The 22,185-nt window shown below is 34.5% G+C and overlaps 1 protein-coding gene across 4 annotated transcripts in view; it reads left to right on the top strand.

The window, feature by feature from the left end:
* Positions 1-22,185, top strand: part of LOC145297519 (uncharacterized) — a 283,825-nt gene that overhangs the window by 244,092 nt on the left and 17,548 nt on the right. The gene's annotated exons all lie outside the window — the stretch shown is intronic.

Here is a 22,185-nt window from a genome sequence, read left to right as displayed (position 1 = left end):
CAGAGAATTATATTTTAAAATATCGTGGAGAATCGAAACGATCGTATGCTTATATTGTAAATAAAAGTGAACTTTTTGAGATGAGCACAAAAATGAGTGTCTCTTCCGAGTAATGATTGAGTGTGTGTGTATGTATATATATATATATATATATATATATATATACACATACACACATACATACATACATATACTAGCATGGGTGTCCGGCGTTGCCCGGGTGTTTTTTGGAGGTGTATGCTGAGCAAAAAAACAAGACAAAAAAAAACTGTCAATTGTTTTCACTTTTACCCCTATTATGACCCTTTAACATTTATTGTTTTGGGCTCAAATCATGTTATTAAGTTAGATCCATGTCCAAGGAACCTATATCTAAGATTTCAAGTGTTTAGACCCCAAATTGTCAAAGGAGTTTGGTAGAGTTCTCAAAGGTCAAATCGTTGAACTTTTGACCTCTTAAACGCCAAATTTCTGGCCGAAAACTGATCACATAGATTTTTCCAAATCTCAGTACCCTCTATATCAAATTTTGAGTCTGTAGACTAAAAATTGACAGTTATTGTGTAAGGAAATGTACACAGACAGACACACAGACACGTTCACTTTTATATATATACTAGCAGTTCCGCCCGGCTTTGCTCGGGCCCTATGTAGTGTTCATAAGGTTATGTGCATATGTATATATAAAAAAGTGTGAATATGTAAAGTAATGCCTTTCTGCATAAGTCTTCCTTAACTACCATAGGGAAAAGACAGACACATTTCCACTTTTCTAGATATATTGATAGGATGCAATATATAGTAATGATTTAAAAAGTACAAAAAAAAAAAAACACTCGTGTGCCACCACCGAGAATTGAAACCAAAACGTTCAGGTCACGATTTATTTGGCCTCTGCCGTCAATGACTGGGCTATGAAAACATGTTTACTGCAAGGTTAAAAATTAAAACATGAACCAATAGCTACTACATTATGCATTCGTTTGACCTTCACCTGACAAATTTCATTTTATTTTAATTTTCACACTTTTGCACCGATTATTCCGGGCTAAAACCCAAATATAAAGTTTGGCATGGATACAAATACCTTATATATGAAGTTTCATGTCTGTAGACCAAAAACTCTAGGAGGAGTTTGGTCGGCAAAATTTGTTAAACAAAAATATATACGTATGCATAAATATATATGGAAATAATTTTGTGTTTACTATAAACTTTTTATGCAAATATTATGCAAGTATAAATTATGTAGAATATCGGCATGAATATAATTACACGTAATAGTTAACTAAAGATGATTATCCCATTAGAAAACCGAAGCAACTAATAGGGAATTAAGTAAAATGAATGTTTAAAAAATATGCAAATTAGCTAGATCGTTTGGTAGTGAATGCAATTTCACAACCCATATATAAGAAAATTGTATTTTCTTTTTAAATAAATACAGAAGAGGGTTTTTAATATGAATATCAATACACGCAAAAGAAAAACGAATTTATAGGAGTGTATATATATATATATATATATATATATATATATATATATATATATATATATATATAGGAACTTTGTGTGTGTGCATGCAAGTTCATTTCCTATGGGCTCCTGACAACTGGGTCAATTTTTTAAAAAATTTCATGCAAATTTATGTGCCTGGCAATGTTCTTAGATAGGTTTTGTATCAGAATGTCTTCAATAAGTATCGATAATCAAAAATTCCAATGAAAGAAAGAACATGCGATTTTGACTAAAGTTGATGTCTTATACAGCCTAACATCACAAGTGCATTTGAGAAGTTTTATTACCACACAAGCAGAAAGGCCTGGCATATAAAATCAACAGTAGGTTCTTTAATATGACAGTAGCGTATTCAAAATGAATGTTTCTGTTTAGAGCATAATCGAACCATAATACTTGACTTTTGCATATTTAACTTTAATTCAAGCTATTATATAAAATAATTTTATATAATCAACAGTAGATTGCCTACAGTGCAATGTAAACTACAATATATTGTAGACTGTCACTGTGGAGAGGCATGTGAAGCTTTCTCCAGGTGCACCATGGTGGGTGTCCAACTAGAGCAGGCAATTAATCGATTTGATTGAAAAATAAGCAATTTCACTGATTTCGATGACGATAAAATATGGGAAGGTGAAACCTTCGTTAATCCTCATTCAGTACTGGGCAAAGTCGAATCTACCTACTAGTATCAGGAGCTGCTCGGCGCACCCTATCCTGTCTCAATAGTTAAAAACCGGCTTCGAAATCTAATAAGTGATGTTCTTTTCTATCCCCTGCAACCTCTTTCCCACAGATGAAATGTCACGAGCCAAACGTTCACAAAAACACTCAACTAACTACAACCACTATATATGATTTCCCCACTATCTTTCTATACCTAAATCTAAACGCAAATTCCATGAACAAAGTTTCTTTCCCAGACCTGCCTGCCTTTGGAACACTGTTCTGCTGGCCTGCTTCCCAGTTGAATACAACATGTAGCCTTCAAATTCAATGTAAACAAGTTCTTGATGAGTTGTCCCCATAAATAATCAAATTCTACCCAATTTACATTGTTAGCAATTACTACACTACCACCTTACATTCATTAACCTTTATCCTCGAGTGGCCTTCAAGCCTTAATAAGTGATGACTCTCAAGTAAAAAAACCAAAAAAAAAAACCACTGTTGTTTGTATTGAGTTCAGTTCAAAGGGATTCTGTTGTTCTAGTTAATAGTTTGTCATTTGATAGAAAAATCATTTTAACTTCACTTTTAAACTCATTTTGGTTGGAAGGAAAAACTGTTTGTTACACTGCTGACAGAGACCTCATAATCGACTTTACAGCCCAATGTCATAATAGAGTAATCAAATTCGGGCAAAGACGATGATCAGACGATCATGACCAGTGTAGTACACACACACTGGTGTACAGTATGTCTCATTGTTACTAAAAAATATTATGAGTTTATTCCTAAAATAAACTTTACCTAAACACACAAATTTATTTTGACATGTATGTGCCTCTGCAGTTAATTGTTGATTCAGTGTTACCGCCTCTGTGTGCTACTTTGCTGAATTACTTAAATTAGTATCTGCGGTCCATCGGTGGGCGAGTCATCTTATACAGTCTGCTTATTGAAAAAGGTTAAATTCAAAATCGGTAGTGAGTACTTTTTTCTATATGAAAAATAAATGTGAAAGGAATATAAATGACAGTGGATCCCAACACAAACCATGCAATCAAATATGCCAAGTTATAATCCTGGCAGATTCATAGTTATGACAAGATTTGAACATCCCTTTTCAGTTAAGGGTATGATGTAATGCATACGAGTACATCCGGGTTCCTCCTCCCAAGAATATGATTGGCTGGTTGAGCCATAAATACAAACTGGTAGATCACTTTGGAAAAGACATTGAAATATGCATCAAAAACCTCATGCTAAGGATATTCCAGCTCCAGCCATGAATACTCGTTCAGTAAGGAGACCACAAGATTATTGCTTGAATATTGTCAAAATCACTCGGCTACTTCAAGTGAAGGTATCGCTTTGTGAGATATGAGGCCCCCAGAATCATACAGTACGTGTTTTCTGATGTTTTTCAAAAGATAAGTAACGTATGATTTTGAGGACATCATACCAGGATAAAATATTAATTGTATTTAAATTGGTTCCAATGAGTATCATGTTTTGATAACTCCAAAAAGGTTGAGATGCTATACAACAGATAAATGAAAGCAAACTAAACAGTAAAATTTTTCTCATTATGAATTTAGATATTCAATTAAAAAAATTTTTTTAAAATATTGTAATAAATAATGCACAATTATGTTAAACTAATTAGAAAGTTTTGTTGAAATGTGATATGAAAATATGATGGTCTTATGATCTCAAACAAGACAAGAAAAACAAATATGAAATTCCACTTGTAACTCCAGACTCTAATCTCAATCCTCACATGATCTGATTGAGTTATTTGCCAGTTTGCTTTCATCTTGGACTGGAATAACCTGAATTCCCTGCTTAACATCATGACGAATTTATTGCTGCTACATAAAATAATACAAAACTTTAGTGAAAAAAATACAAAAACGGACATATTATACAGCAAATTCTTTATATCAAGTTGAAATGAAAGTTTTATGGTTTGGTAAACCCATAAAAAAAATGTAATATCTGATTTAGTTAATCATTAATTCAGCCACTATTCCTTTCTTTGACTTCTTTCCAGTTAAGCTTTTTAATGTCAGTCATAAAATTAGTTTTCTTTTTAGTTCAAAACTTAATACATTTTTTTTTTTTTTTTTTTTTTAAGTAAGTCGTTTAAAATTTAAAAATAGATAGTAATCTGTTAGTGCTAAGTCCGAAGAATATGGTAGGTGATGCGTCATTTTTCAGGCATATTTTTTCTAAGAGATTTTTTTTTATCTCTTGTGCAGCATTTAACAATATGATGGATTAGATTGAACCCATATGGGCTCATGAAAAAATGCCTTCTAATACTAACAGAAGGGATGGATTGGAACAAAACTATTCTCAGTGGAGGTAGCCTTTTGTTTTGTTTTTAGTGAATATATGAGCACTGACCATGGCCTGTATACACACTCCTATAAATTTGTTCTTTTTTTTTTTGTGTATTGATATTCATACTAAAAACTCTTTTTTCTATTTATTTAAAAAGAAAATACAACTTTGTTATATATGGGTTGTGGAATTGCATTCACTAGCAAAAGATCTAGCTAATTTGCATATTCTTTTGAACATTCATTTTAATTAATTCCCTATTTTTTTTTATTTTGGTTTTCTTATATGATGATCATGTTTAGTTAACTATTACGTGTAATTATATTCATGCAGATATTCTACATGATTTATTCTTGCATAATATTTGCATAAAAAGGTTATAGTAAACACAAACCTCTTTCTATATATATTTATGTATGCATATATATATATATTTGTTTTAAAAAATTTTGCCTACCAAACTCCTGTCAGTTTTTTGTCTACAGACATGAAATTTAATATATAGGATATTCGAACCCATGCAAAACTTTATATTTGGGATGTAGCTGAGTAAAATCAGTGCAGAAGTGAAAATTAGAAAATAGAATTTGCCAGGTGAAGGTCGAACGATAGCATTACGAATATGCACGTGTAACGTAATGGCTACTTATGTTTTAATTTTTAGCCTTGTAGCAAACATGCCTTCATAGCTCAGGCATTAACATCAAAAGAAAGATTAAATCTTAAACTAAACGTTTTGATTTTGATTCTTGGTGATAACGCACAAATCATTTTTTTTTTTTTTTTTTTTTAACTTTTTAAATCATTACTATATATTGGGTCCAATATAATATAATAATAAATACGAAATCTGATTTAATCAAAATATATTTAAGCGTATTTTACGACTGGCAATGTCGGGCAGCCTGCTAGTATATATATATATATATATATATAATAGAATTTTTTTTGATTCATCCAGCCTTGACAGACGTTTTTCAAATATTATCTCTAGTACTTTTCTTTTAATGATTTGGAATTCATTCCATTTGCGCTTTTTTCCAAGGAACTCTGCCTTTTGGATGATTTTGGACCATTTGGAATTTACCCAGTGGACTGAAATTTTAAATTCGACCGTTTTGGATTTTACCATTTTTGGATTTTTACCCTTCACCGGACTATCCATTCATGTGAAATCTCTTTATTATTTTTCTTTTGCCTCCTGTTCCCCTTACCTCACCCTTTTTTTAACCAAGTAAGATCTTTGACTTACTTGTAGTTTCATTAAATACTTTTATATGCAAAACCCGATCCTGCATTTTGCTAATTCCTGCCCTCTGATGAGAAGGAGAGTATTTCTTCGAAACTCCGCGGATTAAGGACTATCCACTGATCTTGTGCTTCCTTTTTTAAAATTAAATATGTCTTTAACTCTTTTTCAAGATGTCTTTTAACATATTTTATTAATCATTTGTTCATATATATATATATATATATATATATATATATATATTATATATATATATATATTAGTGACCTGGCAAGGCCACAGAGGAAACAACAGAAGCAGCAAAACTAAAGCTGGCCTGCTAGGACACTATATATAGAAATTTAGGCATATTTTATTGGTTTGAAAATATAGGTTCTTTTTTACAAATTGTCATAAAATTTTAACCATAGAATAGTATTATAATTTTCAAAAGGCATGCATATTTTTATGTACGTTCGTCTCATAGAATGAAAGAGATGAGCATTTCAATATTCAATTTGGCTACAAGTATGGATATATCAATATATATACAATTTTTTGGCAATTTTATGAGTTCGAAATCTCTGCAACTATTGATCAGAATTTAACAAATGAAGATTCGTTGGAAAGCTAATGACCTGAATTGTGTAGGGGGAGGGCTATGTTACATTTGCTCTTAAGGTCGGACATTATTGTTTAAACAGGAGCGGGATCCCTTTTCAATATTAATTTAATGTAAAATGAGCACCCACTTTATGGCCACAGTGACTATAAAGTGGGTGTTTATTTTACATTAAATTAATATAGAAAAGTGATCCCACACTTTTTAAAATTATAATTTACTAGCAAAGATACCCGTGCTTCGCACGGAGCTTTGTTGCGCACTCGGGTACCAAAATCTGTGGGCACCTTTCCAGTAAGTTGATGTTGTAAGAGCAACGATTGCATAAGGTGATTAACATTTTAACTACCTCTTGTAGTGACTGAAATTCAATCAGGAACTTCAGAAAACATTTTCATCAAAAAGGAAGGTTACTTGATGTTACATAGTAAATTTTTCATTGAAGTAATTTTCAACTCTTGCTTAAATTTTATCTTGCACATTCAATACTAAAAACTTACCACAATCAGATCATGTCAGTTTTTCCTCATATCCATTTCTCGAACTTTTCACTGAAGAGCCTCAGGGTAAACTACATTTCTGCTGCTTTGATTTGGAGCCAGAATGTAGAGTTTTTCTGAACTTCCTGTCCGGCTGATGGAGACGTAGAACATACCGTGACTGAAGCAGTCTGATGTCAAGTCTACGCCAATGGTGTTAAATGTCTGACCTTGACTTTTGTTTATGCTCATTGCAAAACACACCTTCACAGGAAATTGGAGTCGCCGGAATTTAAATGGAAGTTCTGAGTCCGATGGAACTAAGGGGATCCTTGGCAGTAGAACGGTTTCGCCTTTGTAGGGACCACAGGAAATGGTGGCCTCAAGTACATTGGTGTGCAATCTGGTGATAACACATCTGGTTCCGTTTGTTGTTTTTGGCGGTTCCAAGGATCGAAGAATCATGATTGGCGATCCAATTTTGAGATTTAAAATGTGTGGAGGCATTCCAGATATCTCCAAAGAGTTTAAAAACTCCACAGGGTAGTGAACAGCTTCATATTCATTAGTAGCCGAATCAACTGACTTGTATTGCTTTGTGTCTCCTGGAAATTCATTCATTATTGAATTGTTCAAATGATTCACATTGCTGTTTAATGGCGAAATAATAGCCCTCTCAGCAAGCCAATCCGGTGATTTTCCATTGTTTTGCAGGTCTGGGTACACTTTGTCTTTCAGTTGCTTCTGATTACCGACACATTTACCAAGCGCAGTTGGAATCTTAATTGTGTCAGGTGAAGAAGTGATAGGAAACTGACCATTACCGATTTGGAGAAGCAATTTTGAGAAGTCTGCTGTAGCTGTGTTATCAGAGATATAGGCTCTCATATTAGTAGTCAGTCTCTTCACTATAACGTGCCTCCAGAGATAGGATTGTTTCAAACTTGCATTGACAATGTTAGCCCTTGTGCCATTTTTAACCACTGGGAGGATTTGACGGAAATCACCGCAAAATAAGGTTGGAATGCCACCCATGGGATTCTTGTTTCCTGTGATGTCTTGCAGTGTTCGGTCAATTGCTTCATAAGCACTCTTGTGCGTCATTGGGGCTTCGTCTACAATGATTGCAGAGGTGTCTCTAATTACATTTGCCAAGGCTGAGTTACCAGTAATTTTGCAAACTGGCTGATCCATTCGATGAGTATCCAAGGGTACTTTAAAAGTGCTGTGAAGAGTGCGGCCACCTTGTAGTAGAGTAGCAGCAATGCCACTGGATGCTGTTGCAAGCACAATCTTTCTCATGGATCTAATCTTTGCAAGGATCAAATTGATTACAAAAGTCTTGCCCGTACCACCTGGAGCATCAAGAAACATCATGTTTTTGTTCATTTCACCTTGTGCTTCCAACATTGCCATGAATGAATTGTAAACTTCTCTTTGAGAATCGGTCAGTTTTTCTTGCATATTTTTTGCTTGTAGGGAAAGTTCTTCAAGATTATAAGTAACTTCACGTTGATACTCTCTCGCGAGTCTTTCATCTCTCCCTTGCGTTGGTGCAGGTAATCCATAGCTTGCCAATGGTTGACCGCACATAAGGAGAACTTTTTCTTCAATTAGACAAAGAGTTTTATTGTAGATGTCCTCATTAAAATCTGCTTCTGGATTGTTAACTTCTTGCCTGTATCTGTGAAGAATGTCTTCAGATATTACATCACGAAAAGCCATCCAGATCTCAAGAGGATTTCTTGGCTCACAGGCTGTTAAAATTATCACAAATAGGCTTCGCAAATTTGAAGGTGATTGAGTGGCACTTGCCTCTCCTACTGCTTGATGCAAGTGATGGTCATTTTCTAGAAGGCCTCGAGCAAGGCACGCTGCTCTGTATGTTTCAAACACCTGACCATTGTATGCTCGCAAATTTTGAAATGAAGTTGGACCAGCAATCTCATTGAGCAACAGGCGTAAGAAATAACACTCCCCTGCTTTTGGACTAATCGTGTAGATTCTCCCAATGCATGGTGCCTTCCATACATCATCATTTTCAGTACCTTCAACTTGTACCCCACGCATTCTTCTCATCCATTTCTTTGTCGATTTGTTCCAAGTGTAAAACTCAGGGACTTCTACGTATTTGAGACCCCTTGCAAAGTCATCCTCATGGCAGAGTTGAAAAAATGGTGTCAAAGTTGTGGCAGGCGGTGGACCTTGGGCTCGTTCCAGAGCAGTATCAGCTGAGAACATGACATGCTGCCCATTTTCAAGATGAACAGAAAGTTGTACAATTGGGGGGAAATGTTCATGGATGGGATGTTCCAATATCCTCCAGGCCGCCTCTGAACTGCCGACATACCTTGCATTCTGGAACTGCTGGATCTCATCCACAATGTGACTTTGTACTTGGCCTTGTTGGTTAGCTGCTCCATCAGTTCTTTGTAGTTCAAACACTGCTTGATCACATCCTTTATTCACGTATTTGAGGACATATTTGATGCTTTGGATCGAGCTGCAAATTTCTACGTTAATGTGAGCGTTGAACTGCTGAAGGAGGACCTTGTTGTACGGAACAATCCACTGGTTTGTTATTTCTTGATTAACATACCGACCATTTCTCTTCATCCTTATTGTACCAGTCTGGCCTCCATCTTCTGGTTTTCTTCGCCTGTACTTGGGGTAAGAGTCTTGGCCTTGCTCGGTACACTGAAGAAATTCTTTTGGGTATTTTTTGGAACATTTGTTGTCAATCGTACATGGACACTTTGGATTAAATGGTCCACAAGGTCCATGCACCATATGTGCCATCACTTTAGCATGAAGATCAGGATCTTCCTCTTTGTCAGGGATCTCTGCAGATATGCAGAGATCCATTTTTTCTGGTAGAAGTTTGTCCTCTGGGGCCTGCCAGGTGAGGATGTGTGCATGCGGCAGTCCTCTTTTTTGATATTCAATACTGTACAGGAAAGCCCTCAACCTGCCAAATCCTCCCTTTTTAATAAATTCAAGTAACTTTTTTAGCTTCTGCCTGAAAACCCTGGCAACAATATCTGGACGATCCTTAGGGTCTTGCCCTTGAAGACAATTTTCTGTAATTTCTGTCCACTTTGGATTTGTTGTGAACGTGATGAAGAGGTCGGCTCGGCCCATTCGCCGAACATATGCCATGGCATCACTTTGACGCTCAAACATGTATCGAGGGCCTCCTGTATAAGTTGCCGGAAGAACAACTCGTTGACCAAACTGTTCTGGATTCCCATCCTCCCTAAGAATTGAATCTCTCAAGTTGCTATAATTGTCAGCTCTCAGGGTCTGTTGCTCACGCCTCAGGAACTGTAAACGTTCTGTTTCAATCTTGCAGTACACATCCACCAGCCATTGTTGAAATAGCCTTCGGTACCAGAGAAAATAGTTTCCAGGCCGAGTCATTAAATGGTACGAATAAAATTGCTGTTGGGTAACTTTTCGCCCATTGGATGCCTTCATGTAGATGTTGTAAGATGGAGAACCATAGGGGTACATTAACGGGTACATTAAAGTATCGTAGAGGGGATGTAGTTCGGAGATCCATTTTAATGTATCATTTCTAAAACGCAAGGCAATATCCCGGTTAGCTGTTGGTTCATTCTCCATTAATATTCCAATCTCATACGTTGTTGTTGGAGCATTGAATCGCCGTGGATGCTCTTCTTGCGGCCTTCGGTCTTCCCTTATGACAACTTTATGTTCTACCAAGTGTTCTTCTTCAATCCTCTCCTTTGTTGTTTTCAGCTGACAAATGAAGCTGTTGTTCTCATGTAAAAATTCAGTCAGACTTTGGAGAATGTCTCTATTGAGTCTACTGTCACGTCCCCGATTATGTAGTTCCTCTTCCAGACTATCCAAGAAGTAGACTTGAATAAACTTTGCTGTTTCATCTTCAGGTGGTAAAAGACTCCCAATCTGGTGGCAAACCTGGCCTCGAATTCTAAAAGAAGGATTCCACCCATGTACTGCCACAATTTTGTGACCAAATGATGTCATTGCAAAACAATTGTTATAACTGCGTAGATTTTGCAGAAAATCTTTAGAGATGGGACCATTGCCGGAGAGCAAATCTTGAAGCAACTGAGGCAGTGGTGGAAAGCTATCAAGCACAACTTTGCCAGAAGAACAACAACAACCAGGGGGTTCTCCTTTAAATTTTACAGCTGAGCAATGTTGACATACTTTGTCCATTTTTCCTATATCAGCTGTAGTGAGAGAGTCATTTTTGTTGTAGAGCAATCCTTTTCTATTGCAGTGTTCTATTTCATGGTGTCTCAAAGCAGTCATTCGTTGTCTAGCTGCCTCGTTTTCTGTCAATTGCTGGGGCAAAGTCATACTCTCTCTCCATGCAGCCTCTCGTTGTTGCCCTTGGTATAGGCGAAAGCTTCGTTGGGTTTCCGATTCATTCTGATGTCGTTGAGCTACTCTCAACTCACCTTGTGTACGTCTACTTACCTCATATAATTCATTCGATCGTAATATTGCTTCTCTTTCCAGTGCATATCTTTGCCTTTCTTGAATTTCATCTTGTGATGAATTTAACCGCCTTACAGCATGTCTAGTTCTGTCAGCTTCACGTTGGGTTTCTCTTTCCAAATCTGACAGTCTTGCTCTCCTTTCTCTTTGACGTATCCTGTTAAGTTCTAGACGTCTTTCTCTGTCTGGATTGTTTTCATTGGAGCGAACTGCAGCAACTCTTAGTCTATTAGCTTCCAATCTTTCCATTCTTTCTTCCTCACTTTCGTTTCTACTTCGTTTGGGTGGCATAATTTCGGTTTTAAACGGAATTGTTTAACGATATTAATGATTGTAAATTAATTAAGCGTAAAGGAAATGTATACTAACTGAAATGGACGAACTATAAATAATATTTCTGAATAGTACAATTATAAACAATTATATTGTACCTATTTACTATGCCTCCCCACGGGACAGAGTTAGACACCAGGGTCGTTTTTTAACGTGGAGAAAAGGTACAAAAATAAAAATTGTCTCAGTCGTGAAGGATTTCTCCTCCACCGAAAGAGAACAAGAAAATGAAGTGCAGCATCTGAAGAACAGATACTACACTTTGATCTTGACCAAAAGGAATGAATAAAAGCGACCTACGTGTGACTCATTACTTCCGGGTGTAAACGTCACAGTCTAAAAGTAATAATTAAAAAAAAAAAGTAAATGTAAAATAAATGTAATACCAACTTAGGTTAACTAAGTAAACAGTACAATTAAAATAGTTCTATTAAAACAAATAATTACTAAGATCTAGGTAATTGTTAGTCTCATTGTTATGGTTTTAAAGAAAAAAATGTGTAAAAAAAGTTCTGCTTTTGTGAGTACGTGTATTTCTTTTAAATTACATAACCTTTTTATTTTATTATTTATATCTCTTTTAAATTTATATATTTTGTTAGTAAACTGGAAGAAATTCAGTTGAATAAAACCTTGTTCGTGTTCTTTACGTTAAACTCATATTTTTATAAAAGGTTCATCCGGTTTAAAGAAAGCACTAAGTTTAAATAAGACTGGAAATAACTAATTCAATATATAAATAGAAAAATGAAATAAATATAAGCTTTAAGTCTTAAGATAGTAATAATCAAAATGTAATAAATTATTTGTAGTTCAAATCTATGATAAGACAGGCTTTCGAAATAGGCTCGACCAGAAAGATTAAATTGGAACGAAATTATAATCTCGGTGCCATTTTCAAAACAACCCCACAAAAGTAACGGTATCCTGCAGTTGGTTAAAATGACAACGTTGGTTGTAAGAAAAATGTAAAAGAAAATGCGCTTATCTGTTTATTTTGACCTGTTTTATTTAATTAAAAAAAAATTGGCTATAACTGGAAGAGAGCGTTATGTTTTGGGGGTTGTTTAAAAAATAGAATGGAAATAAAGTTAGTTCCGTTTTAATTGTCTTTAATTGCGGCAAGCGCTAACAAAATCGAAAAATCACTGTTTACATTCGAAATGTTAACTTTTATAGGTTTACAGGTTTGCTGACAAGGCTGGGGGTGTTTAATACAATTATTTTACTAAATTGATTTTTTTCATTTAAAAATAAAATTATTTCTTTTTTAATAAAGTTTTATTTTAAAATATTTGTTTTTGTTTATTTATATAAAATTACGATAGTTGAATTGTATTCTTTCAATAATATTGGCAAGTAAAATATAAAAGATTAAAACGGAACGAAATTGAAATTTCCATTACATTTTCAATACAATCCCAAAACATAAAGCTTTCCTCGCAAATGAATTGTTTTGATAATATACGTAAAGTGAAATAAATCGAATATAAAATTAAATGAAAATATATTAAATAATTAAATGTTAAATAGATTTTGTAAATAGTACAGTTGAAATGATTAGAATATTTCCAATATGTAATAAGGTCGAGGTAATTAGTTAAAGAGATTTAATATAATGTGATATGCAAATGAGCATAAGTCATTCGATACGGGGGTGATTTGTAGACTAGTATATAAAGAAATTAGGCAAAGATTCTTATATCTCCTATAACAGAAACATCCTAAAATGGGTTCTAATGTTTCTCTACCAGGAGAGATCTACCCTCTTACCTCCTTTATATTTCGTTGATGATGGAGAGCTGTACACACAGACAGAAACACACGAACCCTATTACTTTATAAAAATATAGATTGATATAATTGAAAATAAGTGTTTCCTGGGATTTTAACTGTTGTTTTCGCTTTCAGCACTCTCAAAACCCTTTAATAGTGGTAATTTTAAAGGATTTTTTGTGGCTGGAAAGATACTGCACCTTTACCAATATTTCAATCATTGTCATTTGTTTTCCAAGTTTTGCACATGAATAGCAAAATATCTGATATTCCCCAAAACCTGTGGCCTTGATGGAGGGGAGACTAAAACTTGTTGCTATGTTTTCAAATGATCTGAAATAACAGTCAGGGGAGACTTGATTCCAAATATTTCTCAAATGTTATATGTCCTCTCTTTGGTTTTCATACATAAAGTAAATTTCAGTGTATAAGGATTATTTGATATTCATAACCGTAGTCTATTTCCAAAAGAGGAGAGATATAACATATGAGAAATATTTGGAATCAAGTCTCTCCTTACTGTTATTTCAGATCATTTGTAACCATAGCATCAAGTTTTAGTCTCCCCTCCATCAAGGCCAGAGATTTGGGAGATTTTAAGGTGTTCATATTAAAGAAAGAAAAAAAAAAAGCAGCAAGATTAAAATCTGTAAGCGTCATGTGGTCAAAGTTAATATTCTTGAACAAGCCGTTTAAAAATTTTCTCGTATTAAAATTCAGACATCAATTAGTTTCAAAGTTAAATCATTAACAGATTATTCACCTAATTTAAAAGTAGGTTGATTTGGCTAAATAACACGTTATGAAAATGGAGTAGGGTAGCAAGATGATATATAATGGAACAGGGGTTATTATTTACTATTGAGCGCTATTATATAAACATTGTAAAGATTCCATGGATTTTTTACCCTGTAGATATAAACTTAACCTGGAGTACTGTGCATATCTGCTCTATACCTCTAGATTTGATGTATAACTGCTTAATGTCTTCATATTGGTCATGATGCTATATTTTAACTTTGAACTTGGTGCTAATTTCCTGACTAATATCAATAGAACCAATATCTTCTTAGAAACGATCATACACAATTGTATTTACTTTATATCTGTAATATATATATATATATATATATATATATATATATATATATTAGTGATGGGACAATTACAATAGCAAAGACTCATTATCTGAAAGTACTTCTTTTAAAACTCCTCGGCCTAACGTTCACAGGAAACATGAGTTGGAACAATTACATTGAGAGCATTACCAGGACCGCTGCGAAGAAGGTAGGCTCTCTCTACCATGCTAGAAAGCTACTAATGCTCGAAAGTATACTGTACCTCTATAAGGCCACCATTCTCCCATGTATGGAGTATTGTTGTCACATTTAGGCTGATGCATGTGCTACTAGTCTCTCACACCTGTACAGGGTTCAAAAGAGAGTCGTCGCCAACCTGACAGGTCCTGAACTGTCATCTAAGCTTCAGCCTCTGGTCAATCGACAAATGTTGCATCCCTCTGCCTGTTCTACAAGTATTTTAATGGTGAATGCTCCAACGAACTGCAAGCACTTGTACCCCCTTGACGTAAATACCCCTGACAAACCCGACAAGCAGCTAAATCCCACCTCTACACAGTGGAGATCCCTAGATGTATGAGAGCTTTCTGCTCCAGTAGTTTCTTCCCCAGAACTGCTAGACTTTGAAATTCCCTTCTGGGTCACTTCCCCAACTGTACTGACATGCAGAAGTTCAAGTGTAATGTGAACAGATATCTTGCTGCCCAACTCCCTATAATAGTACCCCTGTAGCTTAGGTCCCTGATAGTACCTCCCTACATCAAAGTGGTAATGCGCCTTGTTTGGCGTGAAAATGTAATAAAAAGAAATTTTTTTTTTAATACAATTACTGATTATGGTTATTCATAAATTTCTAAATATTTGACTAAAAAATGGTTATTTTGTTTTGATTACTGTAAAAACACATCTTAAATGTGCATATATCTTCTCAAACGTAAAAACACATTGTGGTCTACAAGCTTTTAGTTTTTCTGGTATTTTAAAATCAATAAATATTTATTATTTTATCATTACTACCAGCAATGGAAAATTTTGCTTTTAACAAAATCAAATTAAAAAAAGATAATTAAAGGAATCTCTTTTGGCATCATAAAATAGGCACAATTTCTTCCAATACCGATTCTGATACTCCAAAAAGGTTCGATTTTTCTGATTCCAATTAAAAGAAACATGACCTGTTGAGTCATCCATTGAGATCGTGCTAGATTGCTTGAGTCAGGAAAAGCTCACAAAGCCAGTTAATTATAAAAAAAAAATAAATAAAAAGACAAAATCAAAAATTATTCTCTGCATCTGTTAAATAATATTACTAGTGATATTTCCTTTTGTTTATAATTAACTAGCCTAGATGCCCAGCGTTGCCCGGGTGTTTGGAGGTGTGTATTGAGCAAAAAAAAAAAAAAAAAAAAGTGGTAGTAGGCAGGCAGGCAGGCTCGGACCCGTACCACGAAAGAGGAAAAGAACGTGAAAAAAAAAAAAGAAAAAAAAGTGACCTCTCTGCTGTTGTCCATCGCCAAACCATAAGTGAAGAAGGTTTAAATTAAGGCTAGTCAATCGAAAAGAGATGACTTTTGAAAATATCAGTGAAAAAAGCGACCCATCCTTGTAGAAAAGTGCTCAGTTAAGGTTGAAGGAATTAATGTTTTTAGCCAATTTTTCGATATTTGTCATTCAAAGGGTCAAGCTTCAAAGTAATACCAATCTTGTGAAAATCCGTCACCTTTGTCAAAAGTTTTAGACAGACATACAAATATACATTTAAACAGACAGGTTAGATTTATATAATAGACTAGCGGGGCTACCCAGCGTTGTTCGGGGCCGTATAAACAATGAGAAAATTGAATTTGGTTTTGTAATATATTTGTTATTCTTATGAGAGAGGAATTTTGTATGTTTATTTATCATTTGTTATTTCGAACAAAAGAATATTTTACCTACATAAGACGGGTATTACACATATGAAATAATTGTATCTTACCTAGGGTAGGTCATTTATAGCATGTATATGAAGGGCGTGTAATATACAACACATTTATCTCATCAAATCCCAAGCGATGCCAGATATTTTACTAATATATATTCTCTCCTATTTCATTCAATCCTGGGCAACGCTGGGTGTTTTGCTAGTATATATCTCAATCAATCTCATTAAATCCTGGGTGACGCAAGGTATTCTGTTAGTATATATTTCAATCAATCTAATTCAATCCAAGGCAGCGCCAAGTATTCTGCTAGTATATATTTGCATCTATCTCATTACATCCCAGGCAACCGTGTATTCTGCTTGCATACATTTGCATGTATCTCATTGAATCCAGGGTGACTCCGGGTAATCTGTAAGTATATATGTGGACGTATCTCGTTAACTCCCATAATTCTTGGATTGTTACAAATTTCAACAATTTAACCCACATTATCGCTCACCTGTCTAAAATAATAACTTTGAGACATTGTCTTGGCTGGTTTTTCATTACAAACACATCATCCAAATAACTCGCATTTCATCATTTTTTATAATTTTTGGATATGTTACTAATTTCAACAATCATGTCACATGATTTAACTTACATTATCGCCGCCACTCTTATTAAAATAAAAACTTTGATATATAGGCTATGGTATGTTACTAATTTCGACTATCACTTTTCATGAGTAAATCCACATTATCGCCCCCTTCTATCACTAAAATAATAACTTTTAGACATGGTATGGCTGGTTATTTCATTACAAACCCACCTAAGAAGTAAGTCACATATCATTTTTCATAATTCTTGGATATGTTACTAATTTTGATACTTATTTTTAATGAAGTAACCAAAATAATCGCGACCTCTTACTAAAATAATAACTTCCATACATTGTCTGGTCTGTCTACTTCATTATGAATATACCAATCAAATAACTCGCATTTCATCATTTTTCATAATTTTTGGATATGTTGCTAATTTCAAACGTCACTTTTTCTGAGTTCAATCACATAATCCCTCTTCTCTTACTAAAATAATACCTTTGAGACATTTCTGGGCTGTTTATTTCATTACAAACACATCAATAAAATACCTAGCATTTCATCATTTTTTTATAATTCTTGGATATGTTATGAATTTCGACAATAAAATGTAATGAGTGTGCACATCTAATCGCCCAATTCTTACTAAAATCATAAATTTGCTACATTGACTGGGCTGTTTATTTCATTATAAACACACCAATCAAATAAGTAAAACTTCATTTTTCATAATTCTTGGATATGTTACTAATTTCAACAATTTTCCATGAGTTAATCCACATTATCGCCACCTCCTATCATTAAAATAATAACTTTCAGACATTGTATGGCTGTTTTTTTCATTACAAACACACCTATCAAGTTACTCACATTTGACCATTTTTTATAATTCTTGGATATGTTACTAATTTTGACAATTATTTTTAATGAAGTAACCCAAATAATCACTCCCCTCTTTAACCGACACGATCCCCTTCCTCTTACAAAAAATAACAACTTTGATACATCTTCTAGCCTGTCTATTTCATTACGAACACTCCAATCAAATAACTCACATTTAATCATTTTTCATAATTCTTGGATATGTTACTAATTTCGGCAATCATTGTTTATGATTTAACCCACATAATCGACCCTCTCTTACTAAAATACTAACTTTGAGGCAATATCTGGTCTGTTTATGAATCTCCCATTTTGGTTACCAAAGAAACTTATCCTGCTCATGAGGCTTAGATATTTCTGAGTTTTAAGGCTTTTATATTTATTTAGCCTCATTTATTTTGTTTGTCTCTCTGCACAATGGATGACGTCATAAATGATGACATGAAAGAATATAAATTATCATGTCACTTATTAACAACCGCATAATACATCAAAACAGATGGGGATAATCATGAACAGTGGATTACAAAAAATATGTCTCCTGTTGGTTACCGAAGGAGCTCCTCCCGATCATGAGTCAGATCTTTCTGAACTTTACGGCTTTTATATATTATCATGTTCAATCCAAACATAAGATTCCTCGCCTTTGAAGTGATCGTCATCGAATCTCTCAAACCCTTATCCTCGAATATCTTTTGGTCTGGATAAGAGGTGACTGATTAGTTTTTTTAAAAAAATGCAGCAATGTACAATACTCTTATGAAAAGAATGCCAATAAAAATTGTGCCCAGCGGCTTCAAAACGGAACTTAGTCATTACTGTTGATATTCTTTTAGCAATTTCCACCTCACATATCCATGGTAATCATGCGTTCTTTGACTAATAAATCCGTTTATCTATTTATATATATATATATATATATATATATATATATATATATATATATAAATATATATGAAAGAGAGAGTAAGTGGCCAGATAATTTTTTTTTTTCTTTCTAATCGATATTTCTGGCATCGCAAAAATTCTGCTACTTTAAGCGAAAGCAAATTGTTTAACTTGGTGGATATTTCTGGTGCGAGATTGCTTCATCTGAAATTGGTTTTAAGCAACAGAATCGAGTGCTATCCAAAATCCCGATGGAAATAGAAACAGCATCTTCAAATGCGGTTGCAACCAAGCAGCGAGTCTTATCAGAAAATCAGTTTACCTGAAAAAAAAGTTGGTTCATGATAGAAACGTTGCCATCAACATTGACGTCGTCCATAATTTGAGGAAGAGTGTTTATGCAGAAGATATAATTAGAAATGATGACTGGTGAATGGCTACAGTTTTGAAAGCTAGAAGCATACCCGTCCCAGGAGAGGTCAAATTGATCCTGTGAACAAAGTTGTGTTGCTCCTACTTTTACGTCTATAATCCTTATTTCGATCTTGATCAAACTCCGTTATATTGATTCTAAATAATGCCTGATAGTCATAGCTGGTGAATTTCAAAAATGCAATCAGGACATAAGGACACTTTATGAGAAAGATATGCAATAAAATTCTGTTTTAAACTTTGGAAAAAATGCTACAGAAAGAGATGGAATGCTTCAGACTGCTATTGGACCATCTTGCGTGGATCAAGCATCAGTTTTTGAGTGGCATAAGAGATTCAAGGAAGGCAGGGAGTCTGAGGGATGATGAGAGGTATGGAAGGAGTAAGAAAGTCAGAACATCAGAGTACTGTCATGTGTCTATAGAGACAATAAGCGCACAGTTTGATGTCAGTGTGAGAACTGTACACACAATTATTTGCAAGGAACTAAAGATGGGGAAGATTTGCATGAATACACTAGTCCACCACTCCAGCCTTGTTACAGTCTATTTGGCCAAGATGAGCATCAAGGCAGTCCTGACCCTCCCTATAGTCCAGATCTTGCTCCCCGTGATTTTTGGTCATTCCCTAAGCTCAAGGAAAACCTTAGAGGCTGTTGTAATGAGATAATTGAGGAGATGAAAGAGGCTGTGGTGAGAGTCATTGACACGCTCCCACAAGAGGACTTTCATGGAGTTTTCCAGAGGTTGTTGGAATAGTACAAGTGCGTTGCAGCTGGAGGAGATTACTTCAAAGAGGACTAGAGTTTTATGTGTGTATTATCAATGAAAGTGCTCATGCGAAAAAAAGTTGTAAACTTATTGAAGACATCTCATATTTGAACTTTTAAATGGAATCTTGTGCTCGTGTTATGATTCCTAAAACTTAAAAAATTTCAAAGACTGAAATTTTGGGAATATTTATTTATTGATGCCTAAAATGTGTTAAGATTTACAAAAATTCGAGATATCTGAATATTTCATAAAGAGCTTCCACTCTCTCTATGCTTCCTTCGCTTAAAATTAAATCGAACCAAGCATAGCCCACATCTGGACTGCTTTAACCTAGCAGCTGTGTCTCGAGATTCATAACGATTGGTTAATTAATTTAGGATTGACTCTTGTACTTATAAATATATGAACATAAAGATCGGGAGGGGAGGGATATGTCAAAATTAGGCAACAAGAAAATAACATCTGTCAAGCGTGTTCAAATAAGTTTCAGTTTAAAAGTTTAAAAGGACAGAACATGGTTGTAAAACCTTGTAAGTCTGTGATATCTTTCATATCTTCTAATATTACATTAGTTGAAGATACAAAATAATACAGTCTTTCTCTCTTTTTTTATGTTTGCTTTTCACAGTCTATTATGTAATCCTCAAAGTAAGATTTATGTTACGACAACTGCATGCGCAGCCTATTGTTATTGCGGCTGTTCCCACTGGGTGGCATGCCCTTGGATTTTTTTCTTTTTTTTAATTTAACATACTCTATGTACTCAGCATTGCCTGGAACCCATTTTACTATCACTTTATGTTTATCTCTGAATATGCGAACATGTACGCAATGCCTTCAATAAGTTTCCAGACTTTTTCGTATGGACACTTTTATTGATAATACACATATGAAACTCTAGTCTTCTTTGAAGTAATCTCCTCCAGCTGCAATACACTTGTACCGTTCCAACAACTTCTGGAAGGCCCACATAAGTCTTGTATGAGCGTGTCAATGATCCTTGTCATAGCCTCTTTTGTCTCCTCAATTGTCTCATAATAACAGCCTCTAAGGTTTTCCTTGAGCTTAGGAAATAACCAAAAGCCTCAGGGAGCAAGGTTTGAATGATAGGGAGTGTGAGAACTGTTTTGATGCCCATTTTTCTGTCATGACATCTTTCTTTCTGATCTTCTCTGTGCAGCTTTGGGACAAACTGTGCAAATCTTCCACATCTTCAGTTCCTTACAAATAATTATGTGTACAGTTCTCACACTGACATCAAACTGTGCATTTATTGTCTCTATCCATGAAACTCTTATCCATGAAATTCTTTATTTAGCCAATCAACTCTGGTGTTCTGACTTCCTTACTCCTCTCACACTTTTTCAAAGTTTAAAACAGAATTTTTTTGCATATCATTCTTTTAACGTGTCCTCACGTCCAGATTGCATTTTTGAAATTCACCATCTGTGACAATCAGGCTTTAGTAGGGTGTACTCCAATTCCTGCTGTAACTGTCATTTAAATCTGAAATCATAAAGATTGGTCAGTCATCTCATAAGATGTATAGCAGTAACATACAGAATTTTCAAGAGTCTACAACAATTTTAAATGACTGTATAAAAAAAAAAGTCTGGAAACTTAATGAAGGCATCATGTATTTCTAGAGCAGGAACATAAGTCAGTTATGAGATGACATACTTCTGCCTGACAACATAAATAGAAATTCTATCATAATATTAAACTTAACCTAACTTTTCAAGGTCAAAATCCAAGGTCATAGAAGATGTGGGCCATCATTGGCTACAATATAAGCCAAGTAGTGAGTCTCTACAATGGATGTAATCAAAATTATCCACAAAAACGTCTTACCAAAGCCTTTGACCTAGATTTCTCAAAATTAAATAATTTGTAAGCTAGACTAAGTTTATTGATGGTCGGTCAAGTGATGTGGATGCTAGGTCATATACAAATTTAATCAAATACATAACCTCATTGGTGGAGGTAATTAAAATCAGCATGGCCAAAAAAAATCACCTTTTCTCGTAAATAACATTTTTAGCTATTCAATATAAAAATGTCTTTGTCTCGCTGTAAAATCAGATAAAAAAATAGCATGTTTATTTCAGACCTCCTAAGTTAAATATGGCATTAAATATGACAGTCTTATTTCACATA

Source organism: Euprymna scolopes, chromosome 2 (genome assembly GCF_053919585.1).
Source record: "Euprymna scolopes isolate OS-2025 chromosome 2, ASM5391958v1, whole genome shotgun sequence".
NCBI lineage: Eukaryota > Metazoa > Mollusca > Cephalopoda > Sepiida > Sepiolidae > Euprymna > Euprymna scolopes.
This window is presented reverse-complemented; position numbering and strand designations above follow the sequence as displayed.